We start from the raw sequence: 23,866 nt of genomic DNA on the forward strand, positions 1-23,866 counted from the left end.
AAATCATTGATGCAGATTGTGAAAAGCCGGGTCCCAGCACCGAACCCTGGTTACCGCCTCCCGACCCGGAAACAACTCATTTAACCCCGCTGCCTTACTGTTTTCTCTCTGTCACAGCTGGTTAACGCTTTCGGTTGTTAATGAAAGGTTGGTGGTTCGAGCGCACCCAGAGATGCTGGCGATTCGGCACGTTATGCTGTGTATGTCGTTGTCCGCTCGGTAACAGTGCGCTTCCTGCTGTTTTGAATTTCCAAAAATATACAGTTTATTCACGAAAACAAAACACGTTTCCAGGAAACACAACAGCTCCAGCACATATATTTCTTTATATTCATTGTGCGATCAAATCAACACACAAATCATGGACATGGATTCAATGCATCCTCTCACAAACCACCAACGTCACTGATGTTTGCTCTTTCATGAAGTGTTGTGCGGCTGGTATGCAGGGCCCAACCCCACGGTGCGCTCTGGCGGCAGGTCATTGTTACACAGGGCCACTTACCTCTGTGCTTCGACCTCAAAGTTTTAAACGAGTATAGACGATCTTAAAATAAAACGAATTTGGTTTTGCTCTTGATTTAAAATAGAAGTTAAAGTGTGTGACCGTCAGATAGAAACGGGCCATCTTCTTACTTGCGCAGTCTCTGTCCAACAGATGAATAAACGAGGAGGGTTCAGACAGCTTTCCTCAAAAAAGACATCAAAGAGTGTGGGAAGTGATCGGGAACAGGGGCTGACATTAGGTGATCAGCCATGTTCGGACAATGGCGGAACAGGTACGACGGGCCGAATAGCCCACTCCAGTTTCTGTTTTCTGGCTGTCAATGTCTAAGCTTTGTGCTCAGCGGAGGGGAATCAGAAAGTAGCTTACGTACAAATATGTAGACGGGATATCTCATTGGGAGAGCGCATGCTTTGCATTTATGAGGTCCCGGGTTCAATATCCGGCATCTCCACGTTGGTGACCGAGAATTTTGAACAGTGAAGTGACATTCTCGCAGTTCGAGCCGAGAAAGAACAAAGAATGTGGACTTCCAAACACGAAGCATCCGCAGGGATGATTCACCGTCCCTTTCTGTCGGAGTGAAGTGCCGGGACGGGAGGGGCTGGGTGGCATCAGCAACTCGGTGGGGAACAGCCCAGATCTGGGTTGTGAACGGACGATCAATTTACAGTTAAGACGATCTGGAGAGTGAAAAGTCCTTTGAAGATGCGGAGGCGATAGAATGCAAGATATGAGAGCCAGAAGTACACGGAATGCGGGGGAACTAGCGGACATAGCCTCAAGAGACAGGGAAATAGATCTGGGATGGAGATGAGGAGAAACTGCTTTTCCCAGACAGTATAAATCTGTGGAATTCCTTGCCCAGGGAAGTCGAAGAGGCAACCTCATTAAATGTATCTAGTTAGTTAGATCTTTGCATCGTTGGGGAATTAAACCGTATGGGGTAAAGGCATGTAGGTAGATCTGAGTCCAAGACCAGATCAGCCATGATCTCATTGAATGGCGAGGAAGGCTCGACGGGCCAGATGTCCCACTCCTGCTTCTATCTATTATGTTATGACGTTCTTATTTCACACACCGATTTTATTCTTCAATCCCATGCCACCTACACACAGTATTGGGATCGTTCTGTTTTATCGACAGTGGACTCGGCCGAAGACGGTCAGTTGTCCGTGGGACGTATCTGTTACAACAAACAACTAAATAGAGGCGAGGGATAAGTTCAGAACAAGTTGAATGTAAATCTCGTTTTGACAGAAGATCAGGAGAAATCACGAACACTGTCCGCCTCATCACCACACTTGGGATATCGCAGAGGTCAGCACACCAGGTGTGCAGTGGGCGAGCATCAGCTCGAGAGAACAGCTGTCACTTTGCTGCCAGCTCAGTGCACTGGGCCCTGCAGCAGCCCAACACACCTCATCTCTCACTGCCCTCAACGGCCATTTGATTTGAAGATTATAGCAACAGTTTATTCGCCAATCAATAAATCCCGAGAGACAGAGTTTTGCATTTGATGCAAGCACTTGCAATGCGGAAACCAAAATCAGCATCTATTGTGTTTTAATGTTGCGAGTTAAGTTTCACAAAGAAACAAAGTAATCTGCTGGCTCTTCAACACTGAAGGAATTCTGACATTTATTCAATCACAGTGACAGGATTGGGAAGTTAGTGTGACCTTGGGATCGGATAAAACGAACCTCAGGTGTGGATCAAAGCGTTGTAAGTTGTACAAACCCTTCAAGGGGAATTAATTGTACCCCTTATAATGTGAATACTGTTTCACCTGTGAAATATTGGGAACGAGGTGCGAGAACTTGGAGAGAGCACAAACGGCACAGAGATAATAACCAGATGGGACACATGGTTGGAAACAAGGAAGGGAATGCGGAGAGAGGAACAGGAAGCGCCACCAGAGTCAAAGAAAGAAAAAGCGAGCAAGGGGACGGTGCGAAATCACAGAAAAATCAACAAAAAAGTGTAGAATAAACAACACTCACAGCACAGCCAGCGCATACCCTCTCAGCAGCAGAACGGCGCAGCGGAAGCATGCTGGGCCCATAACCCAGAGGTCGATGGATCGAAACCATCCTCTGCTACGTCCCTTGTTGGCATCAACCGTTCTCCATCAGTGCATTTTATGACAAGAAGATGTCACATCACACTTAAATACAAATAAACCCACCGCATTTATACTGAGGGTTCATTTTTATTCAATACATTTACGAGTTTTGTGCAAGTTTCTTTCAGGTGAAAACATGGTCCACATCGTGCACAGCCATACCCAAGCGTTAACTATCCTCCGCTGTTTCAAGTCGTGCTGTTGTATTAAATCAGAAAATGCAGGAAACATAGAGCTGATCTGGAAGCACCCGTGGAAAGAAAACATATTGACGTTTCAGGTGGATGGCCGGATCAGAACTGGGAAGGAGAGAAAACAACTAAGTTTTCTGTAGCAGAGGAAGTGGGGGATAAGGGTAGGGCAAACAAAGGGAAAGCCCCTGACAGTGTGAGACCAAGTGAGTGAGTGTGACAGTTAGACTCAGGTTATGATTTATTCTGTGTGACGTGCTGTGAAGAACAGGACTGTGGGCCCGATCCAGCGGGGCAGACTGTAGTAATGGAAATTGAAAAACTGAGTCTCAATCACAGGTGGATGACAGGCAGAGACGGGCCGTACAGACAACGATCATAGGAAGATCTCCCGCTCCGCTATTCTCTCCGGAGGCTGGTTGTAATCAATAACGTGCTGTATAAACTGATGAATTACAAATCATTTCCAGCATTAGTTGCTGAGAAAATAAATCCTGATTATGAATGTTCCTCAAACCAACACGCAATCAGATCCGAAAAGGAACCCCACCTCTGGCTGTCACTGAACACAACAAGTGACTGTATCGGTAGAGAAACCCGAGATCCCTCCAGTCACACAGTGAGAAGCGGGTGCCAGAAGTCGCCAGGTTTACAGTCAATGAACAAACATCGGGGGTCCCTGTGAACACTCCTGGACCATAACAACCGAGTGCCATATCACAAACTTCCATCGGGTCCTCGTTAGTACAGTGGTCAGTGTCCCCGCCTGTCACGCAGGAGGCCGGGGTTCAATTCCCCGACGGGAAGGTGGTTTTCCTGTTTCCAAATTCAATCAGAATTGCAGTCGTGTTTCGAATCAAAAGATTCGAAATACACAAGAACGTTACAATTAGGAACAGGAGTCGGCCATCTGGAGAGTCGAGCCTGCTCAGCCGTTCAAAAAGATCACAACTGATGAGGCCGTGGACTCATATCCCACTACCCGACTTTTCCGCATAAACCTCAATTCCCCGACTATGCAAAAATCTATCTAACAGTGTCTTAAATATATTTAATGAGATAACCTGCACTGCTTCCCTGTGTAGAGAATTACACAGATTCACTATTCTCTGGTAAAAACAGTTTCCCCATCTCCGTCTTAAATCTATTTCCCCGAATCTTGAGGCGATGTCACCTAGTTCCAGTCTCACCTACCAGTGGAAACACCTTCCTGCCTTTCTCTTATTGATCCCTTTCATAATTAGTTTGTTTCTCTCATATCCCCTCTCATTCTTCTGAATTCCAGCGAGTGTAGCCACAGGCGGCTCAATCTCTCCTCATAGGCTAACCTGCCTCATCTCCAGAATCAACCTGGTGAAACTCCTCTGCACCGCCTCCAAAGTCAGTATATCTTTACTCAAGTAAAGACACCAGAGCCGCACGCGTTACTCCGGCTGCGGCCTCACCAGTTGCCTGCACAGATGCAACATAATCTCCGTTTTAAATTCAATCCTTCTGGCAATAAAGGAAAACACTTAATTTGCCTTTTTGATATCCTGTTGCAGCTGCAAACCAGCTGTTTGCGGTTCCTGCACAAACACCCCCGAGTCCTTCTGCACAGCACACTGTTGCAATACTTCACTGCTTAAATAATAATCTGATCTTCTATTTTTCCTTCCAAACTGGGCGACCTCGCATTTACCAACATTGTACTCCATCTGCCAGACCCTTGCCCACTCAGTTGGCCTATCCATATCTCTCCGCAGACTCTCCGCAAAATGCTGTTCAAGACAGACATCAGGTTGAATTCTGTGATGTCTTCCTCAAGATTTCCTCGACCAACTTGATTCACCCATTCTATGTCGGATTTAAATTACCCATGACAACTGCCGTTCCATTCTTCCATGCTTCAGATATTTCTTGCCTTATTGCCTGTGTCACTGTAATGTTATTAATCGGTGGCCTATAGACAACTCCCATCTGTATTTTTTTTCCCTTCACTATTCTTAATCTCTACCCAGATGGACTGAATATTCTGCTCCTTGGATCTAATATCGTCCCTCACAATCGCCCTGACATTCTTAATTAAGATTACTACTCCATCTCCCTTGCCTTCCCGCCTATGCTTCAGTATTCCCTGATACCCTTGGATATTTAATTTCCGCCCTTAAACTACGTCTCTGAAATGGCCACTGAATTTAACCCCTTTGCACTGATTTGTGCCAGAAGTTCACTAACGCTGTTTCGTATACTCCGGCATTCAGATAAAGTGCCCTTACACTCATTATCCTTTGGAACATCGAAACCTTTTTGTCCTTTACGTTTGACTTTTTTGTACTGCCGTCTTACTTTTCTCATTTCTAAAATTTGCTCTGGTTTTTGCTTTGCTTTGGCATGTTAGTTTACACCCTCCGCAATGGCAATAGCATACAATTCCCTAGGACATTGTTCACAGTCCTGCCTAGGTGTAGACCGTCCGTTTTGTACTGGTCTCACCTCCCGCAGAACCTGTTACAATGCCCATGAATCTAAAACCTACTCTCCTGAACCACTGCTCAAGCCACATGTTCATCGTAACTTTGCTGATATTCCTACTCTGAATAGCACGCCTCAGGCAGTAGTCCGGACATTATTACCTTTGAGGTCCTACTTTTTAAACTATATCCTTACTCCCTAAATTCGGCTTGTAGGACCTCATCCCGTTTTTTTCCCCTACATTGTTGGTACCTGCAGGCACCACAACAACTGACTTTTCACCCTGCCCTTCAGGAATGTTCTGAATCCGCTCTGAGACATCCCTGACCCTTGCAACCGGGAGGCAACACAACAACCGAGAGTCCCGTTTGCTGCCAGAGAATCTCCTGTCTAGTCCTCTTACCATGGAATCCCGTACCACTACAGCTCTGCCACACTTCCCCCTGCCCTCCTGTGCAGCAAAGCCACTCAGGGTGCCATGATCCTGGCTACTGCTGTCTTCTGCTGATGATCAATCTCCCTCAACAGTATCCACAGCGGTATATCTGTTTTGGAGGGAGGCGATCGCATGAGACCCCTGGACTACCTTCCTGCTCCTGATCTGCCTGTTGGTCAGCCATTCCCTATTTCCCCACAGGCCTAAAACTGCGGTGTGATCAACTCACTAAAAGTGTAATCCAGCATCAGTCTCCAAAGTGAATCCATGCGCAGCTCCCGTGCAGTCATGCTGTCTGAAGGAGCTGCAGCTGGACACGCTTCCTGCAACGTAGTCATTCGGGACACTGGCAGCTTCCCCGAGTTCCTACATTGCGCAGGAGGAGCATGACATGGGTCTGAATTCACCTGCCATGACTAAAATGCTTTGAGTGAAAATGAAGAGGCATAAAAATATAATAACCAACCCTCACCTTAGCTTAGTGTTGTTCGCTCTCTTCACTGAAGCCTGGTATTCACCAAAGCCCCCATTGGACAACCATCAGCAGCCCCTCTCAAAACGGTTGCTCCAAAATGACCCCCTCCGCTTGACCCTTACCTCTTTTTATTGGCCGCTGTTAACCAGTCAACGAACCAATCAACAATTTGCAATTTGTAAATGTGTTTTGGTTAGACTCCTGCAAGGTGAAACTCCCAATCTCAAGCACAGCGATTTATCTATTTTCAAATCTCCCGCTCCAATCTTGCTTTAACTCTCGACTCCTGCAAGGCGTCAAATATATTAACGATCCAGCTGAGAATATAGATGACATGATTTATAAGATAGCGAATAATACCACAACTGGCGGTGTGGGTGACGTGAGGAAGATATTCTGAGGTTAGAAAAGGATCTGATCAATGTGGAAACTGCGCAAAGGAATGGCAGATTGAATTGCACTCACACAGATACGAAGTTATATATGATTCGAAGCTAAGCTCGGCAGAGAATAAGAGGGAGAGAGCGAGAGAGGGAGTGAAAGATATAGCGAGAGAGAGAGAGTTACAGGAAAATAAAAACAGGCAATAATGCAGACAGAGAACGCGACGGGTGAGAGAGAGAGGGAGAGAGATGGGACGGGGAATTTATCCAGTGTCTGGTACAGTTTGTGAACGTGGGGTTCATTCTGTATCTGTCAGTCTCTAGGACAGTGTGAGAATGCGGGGTTCATTCTGTACATGTCAGTCACTTTTACAGTGTGAGAGGGTGGCGTCCATTCTATTTCTTGCCAGCTGTGCCATAATTCTGGCATTCACTAGTTATATACGATTTTCCACATTTATTGCTCAAACTATATTCAGCACACTATATTTGATTACCCCTGGCTGACACTTCAATTCCTTGTACTCAGTGTCAGTATGAATGATGCTGATTATAATGGAACAATCCATAGAGATCGGGGTGTTGTGCAGCTCCGAAACAGGCCATTCAGCACATCATGTCTGTGCAGACCATTGACGATTCATCGACTCTAATCCCATTGAAAAGCATCCGGTGGATAACTTTCTATGCCTTGATCATTCACCTTCTCGTCTGGATAATGTTCAATTATTGACAGAGTACCAGATTCAACTCTCTTTCAGGGTGAATAAAAATATCCCATAAATCTCCTCGAAACCCCTTACACCTGACCCACTCCTTGCTGTCGTGTTGTACACACACTGTAATGGGGAAGGTGCTCCGACTACCCACATCATCTATGCCCCATTATAAATCAGAACATTGCTTTCTGATCAAACGCTGCGCTCTTGATAGGTAATGTAACTTCCGGCCTAACACTGCGTGTCTGTAATGAACTTACTGTCTATTGTTCTGGGCAGCACTATCTGAAGTTGTGAGTTGGAATGTGAGGGCGGCTCTGGTTCCAACAAAACTTGCGCTCAGCATATAGAGAAGTTACTTTGTTAAAATATATCGAATCCTTGGGAGTATTTAAAAGGCAGAAGTGGAGCGACCGTTCCCACATGTGGGAGATCGATAACTCGTCGAGACCATTTAAAATATGGGGTAACTCAATGAGGGTGATATCCTCAGTCGTTCCTGAGTCTGTGGAACGCGATGGGAGCCGATATTTCAGTATATTGCAGGCAGAGATAGACCGATACTTGCTGAGGAAGGAGGTGACAGGAAGGCGGGTACGTGGGAATGTGGAGTTGGGGATCTAATGAACTCACAGTGTTACGAGCCATGTTGTTACTTGGTGAATGTCCCTTTAAGGCACCTGGACAATAGAGTGGTAGTAATGTGTGTGTGTGTGTTACAAGACGGCAAGACTATAACTGGAGCGTACTGGCAGTTTGGACACACGGTCGAAGAGAGAGAGAGAGAAGAGAGAGAAGAGAGAGAGAGACTGACTGCTGATCTCTGTATCTATCAATGAAGAACAATAGCTGTGTCTGTCACTGAATTCCACGTATGGATTTTTGGAGCAATCAAGTGGAATCCACTTTGTCCTTATCCTGTACTGGAAATCAGGTATTTCTGTGGGCGGCCACGTATCGAATGCCCTCGGTGTGGCAGATGCTTCGGAATAAAGCAGTGGAGCTCTTCAGAGATTGAGGTGCTATATGGGTTCCCTCGTGGAACATGTGGATTTCGTAAATTATCTCTACATTTTTTCTACGTTTTCTCTCCAGCCAACTGTCGTTTTGCAAAAGCCTTTTGTTTCGGGTGACGTTGTTCTTATGACTTGCTGAACTGAACTTTGAGAACTATTCCTAGACTTGGGGTTTGGGAATTTGCCACACACACACTTTGAATTTATTTTTGGGCTCAATGTTTAATATCTAACGTTTTTACTTTTCTTATTATTACAAGTAGTTATTCCTAAAGTAGTTTCAAACACTTATACATGGATCGTTGTGTTTCTATTGTTGCTGGTAGGTAACAACAGCTAATCTGACTGAATGGAGGGTTAAGCTTGCGCGGCTGATAGGAGTCTCCTGTTCTGAATTCGGATGTTGGTGTGTCTGTATGTTCCTGTGGGTTGATGACCAAGACGCAAGCATTCCAGCAGTGGCCCAACTTGTGTTTATATAGTTCCAGCAGAGCTCCCTGCTCTGGCATTCTGTACCTTCAGCCAGCAAAAGCAAATCTCCCATCCTGGAATGACACGGGACCTTTGTACTTGTAAACCAATGTTCTTCCGTCCAGCAACATACCCTCGCCTACCACCATTCTCACCGCTATCTGTCTGTCTCTGTCTCTCTCCCCTTCTCTCTATCCCCCCTCACTCTCCATCTCGTGCTTCCTTTCTGTCAACCCGACAACCCCCCAACCTTGCTCGTTGCACCTGGAGACAAACCTTGGCTGTGTATGTGTTTGTGGGATCAATTCAAATATTGTCGGTCCTGGTAAATGGGGGAACAAACAGACCAGATGTTGGGTACTGGCCCTCTCATTTTACGAATGTGGCCGGTGAACTGAAGAATATCCGGTCACTGTTCATCGCTGGATAGCCAGTAACGGCTTAGCCGAAAAAGAGGGCAGGTGCTGAAAACTGAAATAACCGCATGAAATGCAGAGAAAACTCAGCAAACCGCGCAACTCTTCTGAAGAGAGAAACACAGGGAAGATTCTGCTCCGCCCTGCGAACAGGGCGTCCTCCCTCCCGCCCACTGACTTCTGGTGCAGGGGAAGAAAACCCACCCACTTCAATGCTCACAAACATATATTCTACAAGTGAAGGGAGATTTCAGCGAGCTGAATGGAGGCTCCCTCCTGTACATCTCCATCGTGTGTATCCAGCATTGGGTCAACATTCAGCCTGTAAACAACGCGGCTGCTGATTATTTGACATGAAAGCGACAATTCAGCAACACTCAGCAGGCCGCGCGGCGCCTGGCGAGAGAGAAGAGGGAAGAGCACAGTAAATGGCCCTTGGCATCAGACGGGACATCAGCTCAGCCCCGCCAGCTGGACTCAGCCTCCAGCACCTGATGACTCCGGTCACCCGCTCTGGACTGTATGTGACCCCAGCCCACACCACTGTGGTTACCTGTTGACTGCCCTCTGAGGTATCCTAGCAAGCCCGTCGGATGGATAAGAAAAGAGGATGATAGTGAAACCAGCCCGGCCGCCCAGTCCAGGCCACATTGCAGAGTCCCCCCATCGCCATCACTACCTGGGCGCCGGGTCAGACTCCTGAAGCCCCGTCACTGAGATCCCAGTGGGACCTCCCTCGCCACACGGAGAGCAGCGCCTCAGGGAGGCGGCCCGGATCCACCTTCTGCAGGGCAGCTGGCCAACGGCAATAACCTCTTCCCCTGCTGATGCCCATATTCAGAGATTTGAGTGCAAAATGGGAGGTCTGAAGGTGTGGTGGCAGGATGAGTAAACCCTGTCTCTGTCTGAGTGAGACTACATCTGGCAAACTGCTGTCCGAAGCCGAGTGGCGGAGCGGAAGCGTGCTGGGTCCAGAACTGATTTTTTGTTCAGGCATTCAGCCTCTTCTTGTGCTCAGAGACGTTCCGGGAGTAGGGTTTAATTTTGGGGTCAACTCAATGTCATTGAAATGACCATGTTTTGATTTATCAATAGCGGATGTGAGTTAATAAAAACACGACTTATCGTTCATCTGTTATTGCAGATATAATTACAGAAGGATGCGTAAATGCATTCAGTTGGAGGATGGGGACCTAATGTGGACGGAACAGGAACTGTAACGGAACAAGAAAAGCTCCGTCAGAAAGCAATTCAGCAACATTTCAATCAGGCCGTTCGTATTTCATTGTTTCACTTGAAACTTCAGATGCTCACTGGAGACGAACCGGATCCTCATTCCCTTCCTTGTGCTGCAATAGCACTGAGCCCAGTGGCCTTTTTAAACATTTAATCGGATTCTTAATCTTGTTAATCACAATGTGCGAACTTTTGAGCTCGGTACATCAGAAACTGCAAAAGATTAGACACGCCGTCTCTGCACAGCAGGTCTGTTACTTACGACTGAAACGATATGTAAAACTTTGAAACAATGAGGTTGTCTTTCAACGTAGAAGAGATTACATCTATATTTCTTAAAAGTAGAACTTGGAACATAGAACAGTGCAGCTCCGCACAGGCCGTTCGGCCCACAATTTAATGCCGACATAACGAATCCCTCATAACTACAGAATGCCCATATTCCTCTATCTTCCTCTTATTCATGTGCCCATCCAAACTCATCTTACATACCTCCAATGAATTGTCTCCACCACACTATCAGGCAACGCATTCCAGGTATCCCTCATGTGTGTTCTGAACCTACCTGCTCTCTCCTTGAATGCATGTGCTCTTGTATTGGATCGTTCAATAATAGGAAAAAAGATATTGCTTGTTCACCCTGTCTCTGTCCCACATAATTTTATACACTTCCAACAGATCACCCCTCAGCCTCTGCCGCTCCAGAGGAAAAAAAAAAGCCCATGTTTGTTCGGCTCCTCCTGACAGCACGTGCTTTTTAATCTAGGCAGCATCCCAGTACACCTCCTCTGCACCCTCTCTAAAGCCTCGACATCCTTCCGATAGTGAGATGACCAGAATTGCACGCAATACTCTAAATGCGACCGAACCAGAGTTCTTTACAGATGCATCATGGTTTCTGTACTCAATACCTCGATTAATGAAAGGAAGCATTCCATAAGCCTTCTTAACCACCCTATCTACCTGTGTAGTCACTTTCAGTTAGCCATGAACTTGCACCCCAATGTCTTTCTGCTCTTCAACACTGTTGAGGGTCATGAACATAAGGATTCACCACCCCTTGCCATTATTCCTGACAAGGTGCATGACCTCATATTTATCCGGGTTAAACTCCATCTGCCATTACTCTGCCCACATCTGAAACCTGTCTAAATCACGCTGTATCCGTCGCCAGTCTTCCACACTTTTCACAACTCCACCAAACTTGGTATCGTCTGCAAACTTACTAATCCATCCATCAACTACTCATCCAGGTCATTTACGTACATCACAAACAGCAGTGGTCCTAGTACAGATCCCTGCGGAACACCACTACTCACAAACCTCCAGCCCGAGTAAGTCCCATTAACCACAACCTGTCTTCTATGGGCAAGCCAGTTCTGGACCCACACCGCCAAATGTCCACTAACTCCATGCATCCTAACTTTCTTGATTAACTTATTTTGTGGGAACTTGCTAAATGTCTTACTGAAGTCCATATAGATGACATCCACTGCTTTACCTTAATCAATCTCTCTCGTCGCCTTGTCAAAAGACTCAGCCAGTTTAGTAACACACAATTTGCCCCGCACAAAATCCATGCTGGCTTTCCCTAATCGGGACATTGGATTCCAGATGCTCCAGGAATTTTCTCCAGCAATTTCCCTGCAACTGACGTGAGACTCACCGGTCTATGGTGCCCCGGATTTTCCATTTTCCATTCTTAAATAGACGAACAGCATTAGCCACTTGCCAGTCCTCGGGACCTCACCCGTGGTCAAAGATAACACAAAGATATTGGTCAAGGCCCCAGCAATTTCTTCTCTCTCCTCCCTCTGAAACCTGGTGTATATCCCATCGGGCCCCGGGGACTTATCCACCTTAATACTGTTTAGGAGACCTAACGCTACCTCCTCCTTGACCTCTAAATGCCCTAACACGTTTACGCACTCATTTCCAATTTCTGCGTCCCTTTCCTGGATAAATACTGAAGGGAAATACTCATTCAGAAGCTCACCAACATCCTCTGCATCCAGACATAGATTCCATTCTTTATCCTTAAGTGGCCCTACCCTGTCCCTCGTTATCCTTTTATTCCTTACAAAGATATAGATTGTCTTTGGATTCTCCTTGATCCTATTTGCTAAAGACTTTATGGCCCCTCCTGGCTTTCCTAATTACTTTCTTGAGCTCATTTCCAGCTTCTTTATAGTCCTCACGTGTTTTGTCTGATCCTAGCTTCCGATGATCTACATACTTGTGCTTTTCCTTCTTCACTTGGTCAATATTTTAATTAATTTCAAATAAGAAGTACAAAAATGCATTAAACAAAGAGGAAAAAAAAGAAAATGTTACAAAATAGCTTGTATTGAATCACACATGAAACCATAATACTTCATATTGATAAACAAAAAAAAATCCATTGATATTGATAACTTGGAATAATTTTATTATATAAAAAAATCTAACCCACTACCAAAACCAAAGCTGTTTAGTAACATCTTAAAGACATAGTAGCATTGGTCACTATCTGTACATTTAGCACCAAATCAGTGGTTTTGAAAGTAGCTCAAAAAAGGTCCCCATAATATTTGAAAGTTCAGAATAGAGCCAGAAATAGAACAACAGATCTTCTCTAAATTTAGGTATGACATAACATCCCGTAACTATTGAGCATGAATAGGGGGAATAGTTTCCTTGCATTTGAGCAATACAGCCCTCCTGGCTTTAAGAGAAATGAAGGCCAATATGTGTAAGTCTGAAGTCTCCAGAATTATATCTTTTTCTGCAACAATCCTGAATAATGCAGTTAAAGGACTTGGCTTAAAATTTACTTTAAAAAGTATGAAAAATGTTTGAAATACCTCTATCCAGATTTTTTACAAACTCAGATATGACCAAAACATATGGATTAAGGAAGCCTCTCCATTATTGCATTTGTCACAATAAGGAGATGTATCTGAATAGAAACGCCATAATTTGTCTTTGGATAAGTGAACTCAATGGACCACTTTAAATTGAAGGAGGGAGTGACGTACACATAATGATGAAGTATTAACCAGTTTAAAAATTTGATTCCAAGTTTCCTCAAAAATTGAAATCTGAGATCACGTTCCCAAGCGTTTTTAATTTTGTCTAAAGGGACCTTATTCATTCCTGATAATCTGCCATGAATCTTAGATATTGAAGCATCATAGAAAGGCTTCATATTAAAAAATACATCTAATAAGTTCTTATCAGGACTTATAAGGAAGGTATGTACTTGAGATGGGAGAAAATCTGTAATTTGCAAATATCGAAAAAACTGAGATTTTGGCAAATTATATTTAGTTGCCAATTGTTCAAACGTTAAGAAATTTCCTCCAACAAACAGATGCTGAAAACGAGTAATACCCAATCTATCCCATTCTTTAAAAACTATATCAGTCATAAAAGGTTTAAAGAAAAAAAAAGTAGCAAAAATGGGACAAGACAAAGAAAAAATCAATAAACCATAGTATTTTCTAAATTGTAACCAAATCCTCAAAGCATGTTTACCAAGTTATCATATAATTTATTTATTGATAAAGGAAGTGAAGAGCCACGCAAAGAAATAATATAAACATTTTTAACAGAATTAACTTCCAAAGAGACCCATACTGGACAGGCTTTGTAATTAATATAATGTAACCAAAAAGGAAGATTTCGTATATTGACTGCCCAGTAACATAACCTAAAGTTAGGTAATGCAAACCCTCCATTATTTTTAGTTTTCTGAAAATGGACTTTATTTAACCTAGGATGTTTATTTTCCCATATGTAAGAAGAGATAATTGAGTAAAGAGAACTAAAAAAAGGCTTAGGAATAAAAACGGGTAAAGCCTGAAATAGATACATAAATGTAGGGAAGATATCCATTTTAGTAGAATTAATGCGACCACTCAGCGATATAGAGAGGGGTGACCAATTTGGTAAGATCCTTTTCACATAATTCAATAAGACAAGGAAGTTTTCTTTAAATAAATGTATATAATTCAAAGTAATAGTTACACCCAAATAGGTAAAATGGTTTCTTACAATTTGTAAAGGAATATTAATATCGAATGGTATCAGATTGTTCAAAGGGAAAATTCGCTCTTGTGCAAATTCAACTTATATCATGAAAATTGGCTAAAACGGGAAGTAAAGAAAACATAGAAGATAACAAAGTCTCAACGCTAGAAATGAAAAGAAGTAAATCATGAGCATAGAGCCAAAGTTTAAGGATGCTACCTCTCCTAGAGATACCGGTAATCTCTGTAGATTCTCGAAAAGCAATAGCTAAAGGTTCTAGGATTGGGTCAAATAGCAGAGGGCTCAAAGGGCGTCCCTGTCTAGTTCCGCGTTGAAGTTTAAAAGGAGGTTTGAAAAATCCTAGCTTCCGAAGATCGACATACTTGTCCTTTTCCTTTTTGACTAAGTTCGTCACTTCTCTGGACATCCAAGTTTCCCTTGTAGACCCGAGGTGTAATTCTCGTCCAGAACCTTTTCCAGGTGATTCGATGAACGGAGCAGTACAGTTTCCTGCTGTCATTTTATTCCAGATTCACATAGCAAACAAGCGCACACCCCAATATGTCCATACGTCAATTTAATCACCAACCGACTCTCTTTTTACCCTGGGGAATCTCTCACTTCACTCCCCGTCCATTCGTAATGGATCCGTCCCCTTCTTCTGCCAAGACCTATGCAATGTCTTCATAGACAATCCCAGTGACACTCTCCGTTCAAAAGGGTAGGAGCCATTTTTACCTTTGACCGACCCTAGTTTTCTGCACATCTTTATATATCTTTTAAATGTGCGTGTACGTGCGCGCTTCACGTTTGAATTCCTCCTTCTCTCATCGGTCACATCCCTTATTCCCTCCGTGTTCAGCCCACCTATCCATTTGTTCATTTGCTGAAAGTTTACCTCTGCTCCATGTCCCCCTATTCTCAACCCAAACGTCAAAGGGAACTGCTGCTCCATTCCTACACTTCCTGAGCCCGCAGTAATTTTAAGCGACTTAATCAGTTTTCTTCGCAATCTCCCATATTACCAGACATTCACAGAGGCAGAATGAATCCAACATAGCGGAAATAGACAGAACATTGTGATACACCCCAACATACGCGGACATGTAGAAAGACACTCAATTGACTTGCAGCACCGCAGACTGCCAGACGGAACAACCATCTCAAAGACCATCATAAAATGGGTAATTCGGTATAGATTCCATCCTAATTCAGTGTGAGGAAGTAAAGGAATAAAAACTGTGACTAACTGTAGCCATGCATATAGTTGATGGAAAAATACCTCGCAAGCAATACCACGAAATCTGCTGACTCATGGATAAGGGTGAATTACTGTGTCCGAAACCTTGATTGCATACCAGTTATGTTGGACAATAAGTATACTAGGTGCAATAAAGAATGACTGGGAAGCTTGTCCTAAACAATTAGGGTGATACCTGTCTTTGAATTTCTTGGTTATAACTCAATTATGTTGGACAATAGGTGCGATGTCTATCTTTGGTTCTCTGAGGTTTGACTGAAACTCGTGGAGGCTAATTCATTGTGTCTGTGACAAGATGTGTATAACTCACTGTCTGCCACTTTGGACTGCGGAGAGATCCGATAAAGACTCTGCATGAGAGTTTTTCTCTCGCAGTAAACTGCTAATAAACGCGCTTTATCGAATCAACCTTGTGGCACTGTTTTACTTTGCAACGGACAGAAGTGGGAACTCAAAATCGGGAAAACACTCGGGTTGTTTTCTCTGGAGCGTCCGGGGCTGAGAGGAGACCTGACAGATGTTTATAAAACTATGAGAGGCATAGATAGCGCGGTTAGGCAGATATGTATTCCTCGGGTAGAAATGTCAAATACCAGAGAGCATGCGTTCAAGTTGATATGGGGTACGTTTAAATGAGTTGTACGTAACAGTTGTTTTACACAGAGACTGGTGGTAGTCTGACGGCCTGCCAGGTAGAGTAGTGGAAGCAGATGCGATACTGTTGTTTAGCAGGCTGTTAGAGAGGCGCAAGGATTTCCAGGGACTGGAAGGATATGCGCAGCGATTTGGGGGGATATGCATCATATCCAGGCAGAAGAGTTTATTCTAATCCTGCATCGGGTTCGCTGCAGACATGGTGGGCCGAAGGGCCTGTTCCTGTGCTGTACTGTTCCATGTTCTATGATCCCTAGCTTGTCCAGATGACGTGTTCACACAGTGACGTCAGTCTGTTCACTCCCTGCTCCCTGTCAATGTTTACCCTGTGCAAGCTTTCCCCTCACTCCCCCTCCGTTCCGACACGGACTACACCCTGCGCTTCTGCACTGGCAGGTGTAATTCAGGGTCACAGAGTCAAACAGCACAGAAATGTCCATACGGACCATAATATTCTCCTCTGTGCTAAACTGATTTTCCAGCACTTGTCCCACAAACGTCTCTGCCTCCAAGATTTAATTGTTAATCTGGATACTTCATCAATGTTGTGAAGCTCCTGCCTACGCCGCCCCCTCAGGCCGTGCGGTCCAGGCACCAACCACCCTTCGGATGAAAACCTTTCTCAGACCGTCTCCATACCCCTTCCCCCCGTCCCGGAACTGGACATTTCTGCCCGTCATCCGTCTGTCATTGTGGCTCCGTGTTTCCCTTCTCCATGAGTAAAGCCGGTCTGTCCTGTGTGTTCCACAGCCCCGTCAAGTGATGTGTTTGGTCTCACCCTGTCAGAGATGTTCCCCTCGTTCCCCCCACTGCCCACTCCCCACCTTCTCTGCTGCTGAACATTCACTTGTTCTCTCTCTGTCCCGGTTCTAATGACGGGTCCCGGCACTGAAACGTTAACTCGCCTTCGATTTCCGCCTGACCTTCTGAGTGGTACCAGCATTTTCTGTTCTATATCAGAACACAGCCTCATACAGCAGGGAACATTGTGTATTGGACCATCGCTGAGCACAGCAGGGACCGTCGGTCTCCCCAACGAACCTGTCCACATAGAATAATGGAATGAGAGGAACTTTAATATTGAAACGCGAGATTTTAATTCCAAGTGAAGTGAAATGTATATTGTGGGGATGTGAGACGTGACAACGTCCTGTTGTAAAATGCTCAGCTGAAGAATAGCAGAGGATGGTTTCGATCCATCGACCTCTGGGTTATGGGCCCAGCACGCTCCCGCTGCGCCACTCTGCTGTTGGGCAAACAGTTGCATCGTTCTGTATTCCCTCTTTTATTCTTCCTGCCGGTTTCCTTTCCGACTTAACACAGTTTCTTTTGCTGCCTTCTCCTCTTTCCACAAACTTACCGCTTTATCTCTTCCCATTCTCTCTCTCTCTCTCTCTCTCTCTCTCTCTCTCTCTCTCTCTCTCCCCTCCCTCCTTTCTTCGTTCCTCACTTCCTGTCCCACACTGTTACCTTCACTGTGCTGTCTGTGCTCTCTCCCGTTCGGATACCTCGTTCCCAACATTTCAGCAATAACTGTGTTTGATATCATTTAATTGACTCTCTTTCTGCGGCCCTGCTGTCGGACATTCTGTTTCTCTACCTATGTGTCTCTTCCTCCTTCTTTGGGTCAAATGCCAATGTACAGAACAGAGGGCACGGTCTGTGTTGCAGTGGAGGATGAACCGGGGATACTTTAGTCACCCCGCGGGATATCACGCAATGGATACACCTACACCTGGTGGCGGCTCATTCTGTCCAATCCCGAGGTCTCATTGACTTTCCAATCCTGTCACTGTAACTGCATAAATGCAGATTCCCTTCAGTGTTGAAGGACCAGCAGCTCACTTTGTCTCTTTGTGACCCTCCTGATGCAGGTTGTTGACCCGAAACGTCGACAATTCCTTTCCTCCCAGAGATGAAGCCTGTCCCACTGAGTTCCTACAGCAGAGAACATGGAACCGTGCAGCACAAGAACAGACCCTTCGGCCACAATGTTGTGCCGAATTATTTAAATTAGTTATCAAATACCCAACTGAACTCATCCCTTCAGCCTGCACAATATCCATATCCTTCCATTTCCTGCACATCCATGCGCCTGTCGAAGAGCCCCTTGAGCGCCTCGATTGCTTTTGCCACCACCACCCCAGGCAGCGCATTCCACGCACCCACCACTCTCTCAGTAAAGAAAAAGCATAACCCGCACATATGCTTTGCGTTCACCCGCTCTCACCTTAAATGCATGCATTTTGGTATTCGACAAAGTAAAATTAAGAGGCGCTTCTCTGGGAGTTGGCGATGCAATATTACAGGTGATTTATCCATGTCAGATGTCATTTTACCAGCTCTCTGGGCTCCAGACAACGTCAGGTTTGCATTTCACAGTCCGAGTCCGTTCAGAATTCTTTGCGGGGACTTGTTCCGGGAATTCTTCAAAGTTGAAGATTACCAGTATGGAGATGCTGGGAATATGAACCGGGACCTCATTCATGCAAAGCATGTGCTCTCCCACTGAGCTACATCACTACTGCGGCTCCGTAATTTCAGAAGTCCGATCTTTGCTAGGTCTCAGCCGTTGAGCAGAAAGCAGAGACATTGGAACACAGAGAACAAGGCTGGCAGCGGCCATTCGGCCCATTCCGCTCCACAATTACTCGTGACCATGGTTCCTCATCCAAGTTCAAGCCCCTGTTCCACTCTCTCCCATCACGCCGTGAAAACCTTTTGGGGCAGCAGCCATTTAGAATTAAATCAAAACAAGACATTAGACGTGGCAAGTCTGTTAGGTTCAAAGATGTCGCTGGAGGAAACATGCACATTCCGATCAAAGGGAAGCAGAACATCCGGATACCTAGACGTGAAACCCCGTAGGGAGGGATCCCACTGAGCCCACTGAGGCAGCAGCAGGGAGCGCCCGCTTCCAGGCAACGCAGTGTTTCCCAGCTGACAATGACACGCACAGCGAAAGCTGCCGGATCGCCGGCGTCCCAGGGTGGGCTGGAACCACCAACCTTTCGGTTAACAGCCGAACGCGCTAGCTGATTGCGCCACAGAGACACCTTGCAGGAAGCGGTAATCAATGAGCCTCTCCCGGGTTGGGAGGCGGTGACATGGGACTGGTGCTGGACGCGGCTTTTCACAATCTGCCTCAATGGTTTGAATCAGGGAGTCGCTGACAATATAAAACAGAAAATATTGGAAACACTTTGTACGTCGAGCAGCATCTGTGGAGAGAGAAACAGAGGCAACGTTTCTGGTCGGAAACAGGGTCAGGAGTGATCAGAACACTGCGCCAGAGAGAATTGCTACGTCAACTTCCCAAATTCAAAACAGAAGCATTGAAACGCACTAAATTAGTATCATTTATTACATGGAATTTTCACTCCGGGACCAAATAATCAACAGCCCCACAAAATTACACTGTTAACTCCGGCCGGACCCACTGTTCCCGTAGGCGGCAGGATTCGTACCATTGCGGCGAAACTCCAACAGATTTCTAGTCCATCGCCTTAACCACTCGGCCACGACACCGCGCTCCTCGCAGCTCGGCAGCCAGAAGGACATTGGCCATCAGTTTGGATCAGTGTATCCCGGACGGACGGGGACAGCACTGATCCCAGAGTCAGAGAAACAGACTGATCCTGAACTATAAACAGCTGGAAACACTCAGCAGGTCAGGCTGCGCCTGTGGAGGGAAAACAGAGTTATCGTTTCAGGTCGATGACCATTCACCCTGAACTCTGGGCGGGCAGTTGGACGGAGGGAGCCTCAGTCAGAGCGGGAAAGGGTTTTCTCACCCCGCCGCCACACCCTCAGACCTCCCAGTTTGCTCTGAGTCTCTGAATGTGGGCATGAGCAGCAGGGGCAGCGGTTATCGACATTCCCCAGCTGCCCTGGAGAAGGTGAGGCCGGGCCGCTTCTCTGGGCTCTCAGAGACGGGGCTCCAGGATTCTGACCCGGCGGCCAGGCAGTGAGGGCAATGGGTGAGTCTGCAGAGAGGCCTCGGCTGGGCGGCAAGGCCTGTTTCACTTTCCTTCTCCTTTCTGAACCACCAGAACGGCTTGCGGGGCCGCTTCAGAGGGCAGTCACCAGGTAACCACACCGGTGTGGGCTGGAGTCACACACAGTCCACAGCGGGTGAGGACGGCGGGTTTTCTTCACCCAGAATCCGAGGGTCAGCAGGTGAACCCAGTTGGCGCGGATGAGCTGATGTACGGTCTGCTGTCAAAGGAAAGTGAGCCGACAAGGCTCTGTTCCTCGCTGCACGGGCTGCTGAGCGGCTGCTCTGAGTATTGAGACAGAGAGAGAGGGACAGACAGACAGAGACATAGAGACAGAGACACAGCAAACACAGGAACGTGGTTCCCGGTCTCCTGGTGACACCGACAACGCTTCCCTCTCTCTCCTCATTCACTCCAAGTGACATGGAACCCAGGGCGCGACAGTGCGGCTCAGCTTTCCATATTCCATGGAATGCCGATCTGGATGAATTTCCGATGAAGTGACATCACATATTTGAGGGGCTGGGTAGGTTTGACCCGGAGTGAAATCGATCACCCTTGATGATTTCACACAGAACATACTTGGAATCCGGAACTCACCGCCTCAGTGGCTGATGGAAGCGGGGACACTCCCAACATTTAAACAGTATTCACCGTGCAGCTGGTTACACGAGGAGCAACAGCAAGACATAGAAGCCCATGGACCAGGTGTTTGTCAGTGGGTTCACTGTGGATTGGCAATCGGCGGTCGGTATGGAAATAATGGGCCGATGGTCCTGTTGCTGAGTTTTACGATTCAATGACTTTGGCTATACATCTCCAATATAATTAGCAACACTCAGGATTGCACTGTGGTAGCAGTGTTCTGGATGTTAAAAGTCACATAAACAGTGAGTGTCAACTCCGAATATATGTTAATTACATTTTCAGAGTTACTCACTGATTTATGGAAGAGCAAGAAGGAATCCGAAAACACACTCACACTCCGCCAGAGATTGGCAAGTAAACGATGTACTCCATACTTTCACACTGTACCGGACACTGACAGGTACAGAATGAACCCCACACTCTCACACTGTACCGGAGACTGACAAGGTACAGAATGAACCCCACACTCTCACACTGTGCCATAGACTAAGAGGTACAGAATGAACCCAACACTCTCACACTGTACTCCGTCTCTCTCTCTCTCCCCTTCTCCCTCTCCCTCTCTCTCTTCGACACTGAGCAAAACAGCCAGCACGTTGTTATCATCTTGCTGTCTTGATGACACCACACACACACACACACTACTACTTTAATGTCCAAGTGCCTTAAAGGGACATTCGCCAAATAGGAACCTGACTCGTAACAGGATAATTGTGCGAGGAAACAACATTTAAGTTGCCAGAGGCTCTTCCACTGGCTCTCTCATGGTAATGCGCTAGGCTTCAAATCACGTAACGGGCCTAACTGTTAGGAGGGTTTAAACTAATTTGGCAGGGAGAAGTAAACCAGGGTGTTAAGGTCGAGGAAGAGGAAAATAGAAACAAGTCAAAGACAGTGTGGAGCAAAAATGGCAAGAAAGACAGGCAGGTGCAAGGACAGGATAATTTGCAGTGAAATAGAAATACATCGAAATCGGTAACATTACTGCTCTAAATGTACGGTATTTAAATGCACGTAGCATTAGAAAGAAAGTGGATGACTTTGTGGTACAGCTACAAATTAAAAGGTATGACGTTGTGGCTATCATCGAGTCATGGCTTAATGATGGATGGGATTGCGAGCTGAATGTCCAAGGGTACACAGTGTATAGGAAGAACAGGCGGGTAGGTAGAGGGGGTGGCGTAGCCCTGATGGTAAGCAACGACTTAAATCAATAGAAAGAAGGGACATAGGATTAGAAGAGGTAGAAACCTTATGGGTTGAGTTAAGAAATGGGAAGGGTAAAAGGAACCTGATAGCAGTTATGAGATAAGATAATAAGATAATATATAGGCCCCCTAACAGCAGCCGGGATGTGGACTACAAGTTAGAGCTGGAAATATGTAAAGCGTGTCAGAGAGGCAATGCCAAGATAATTATGGGGGATTTTGACATGAAATTGGATTGGGAAAATCAGGAAGGTACTGGACCACAGGAGATAGAGTTTGTGGAATGTCTGCAGGATGGCTTTTTGGAGCAGCTTGTTGATGAACCCACTAGGGGATCGGCGGTTTTGGACTGGGTGCTGTGTAATGAACCTGAGGTGATTAGGAATCGAAAGGTAAAGGAACCCTTAGGAAGTAGTTATCATAATATGATTGAGTTCAGTTTCAAATTTGAAAAGGAGAAGCTGATATCAGGTGTGTCAATATTTCAGTGGAACATAGGAAATTACAGTGGCATGAGACAGAAACTGGCCCAAATTGATTGGAAAAGTAAGCTAGATGGAGGGACGTCAGAGCAGAAATGGATGAAATTTCTACAAGAAATGAGGAAAGTGCAAAAAAGATATATTCTAAGAAAGAAGAAAATTATGAATGAAAGAAATGACACAAATGTCGCTAACGATAAAAGGTTAAGGCTAAAATAAAAGCAAAAGCTAGGGCATACAAGGAAGCAAAAATAAGTGGGAAAGCAGAAGACTGGGAAACTTTTAAAAACTTACAGAAAGAAACTAAGAAAGTCATTAGGAAAGAAAAGATGATTTATGAAGGGAAGCTGGCAGATAATATACAAAAGGATACGAAGAGATTTTTTTAAATACATGAAATGTATGGGAGAGACACGGGTAGACATAGGACCATTTGAAAACGCTGCTGAAGAAATTATAATGGGTAACAAAGAGATGGCAGAGGAACTAAATGAGTATTTTGCATCAGTCTTCACTCGGGAAGACATCAGCAATACATCCGATAGTCAGAGATCTCCGGGGATAGAATTGAGCACCGTCAAGATTACCAGAAAGAAACTGCTCGGGAAGCTAAATGGACTAAGTCTCCCGGACCGGATGAAGTGCACCCTCGGGTTCTGAAGGAAGTGGTTTTAGAGATTGTGGAGGCACTGGAGATAATTCCCAAGGCATCAATGGACTCTGGCATGGTTCCGGAGGATTGGAAGGTCGCAAACGTAGTTCCGCTGGCTAAGAAAGGAGGGAGGTAGCACAAGGAAAATTGCAGGCCTATTCGTCTAACATCGTTGGTTGGAAAGTTATTGGAGTCGATCCTTAAGGACGAGGTTACGGAATACCGAGAGGTGCATGACCAGATACGTCCAAGCCAGCATGGATTCATGAAGGGAAGATTATGCCTGACCAACCTACTGTAATTTTTTCAGGTAATCTCAAGTAAGATGGACAAGTGAGAGGCTGTGGATGTTGTGTATTTGGATTTTCTAAAGGCCTTCGACAAGGTGTTGCACAAGAGGCTGCTTAATAAGATGACAGCCCATAGAATTACAGGAAAGATATTGGAAAGGGTGGAATATTGGCTGATAGGCAGAAAGCAAAGGATGGGAATAAGGGATCCTGTTCTGGTTGACTGCCGGTTACT

At 45.5% G+C, this 23,866-nt stretch overlaps 2 non-coding genes across 2 annotated transcripts; both read right to left on the reverse strand.

Moving 5' to 3' along the window:
* Window positions 1–17,529: 17,529 nt before the first annotated feature.
* trnam-cau (transfer RNA methionine (anticodon CAU)) lies at window positions 17,530–17,601 on the reverse strand. The gene has a single exon. It is a non-coding gene; the product is annotated as a tRNA-Met (tRNA).
* Window positions 17,602–19,333: 1,732 nt separating this feature from the next.
* Window positions 19,334–19,407, reverse strand: trnan-guu (transfer RNA asparagine (anticodon GUU)). The gene has a single exon. It is a non-coding gene; the product is annotated as a tRNA-Asn (tRNA).
* Between the last annotated feature and the right edge of the window lie 4,459 nt (window positions 19,408–23,866).

The sequence above is a fragment of the Pristis pectinata genome, chromosome 39 (assembly GCF_009764475.1).
Source record: "Pristis pectinata isolate sPriPec2 chromosome 39, sPriPec2.1.pri, whole genome shotgun sequence".
NCBI lineage: Eukaryota > Metazoa > Chordata > Chondrichthyes > Rhinopristiformes > Pristidae > Pristis > Pristis pectinata.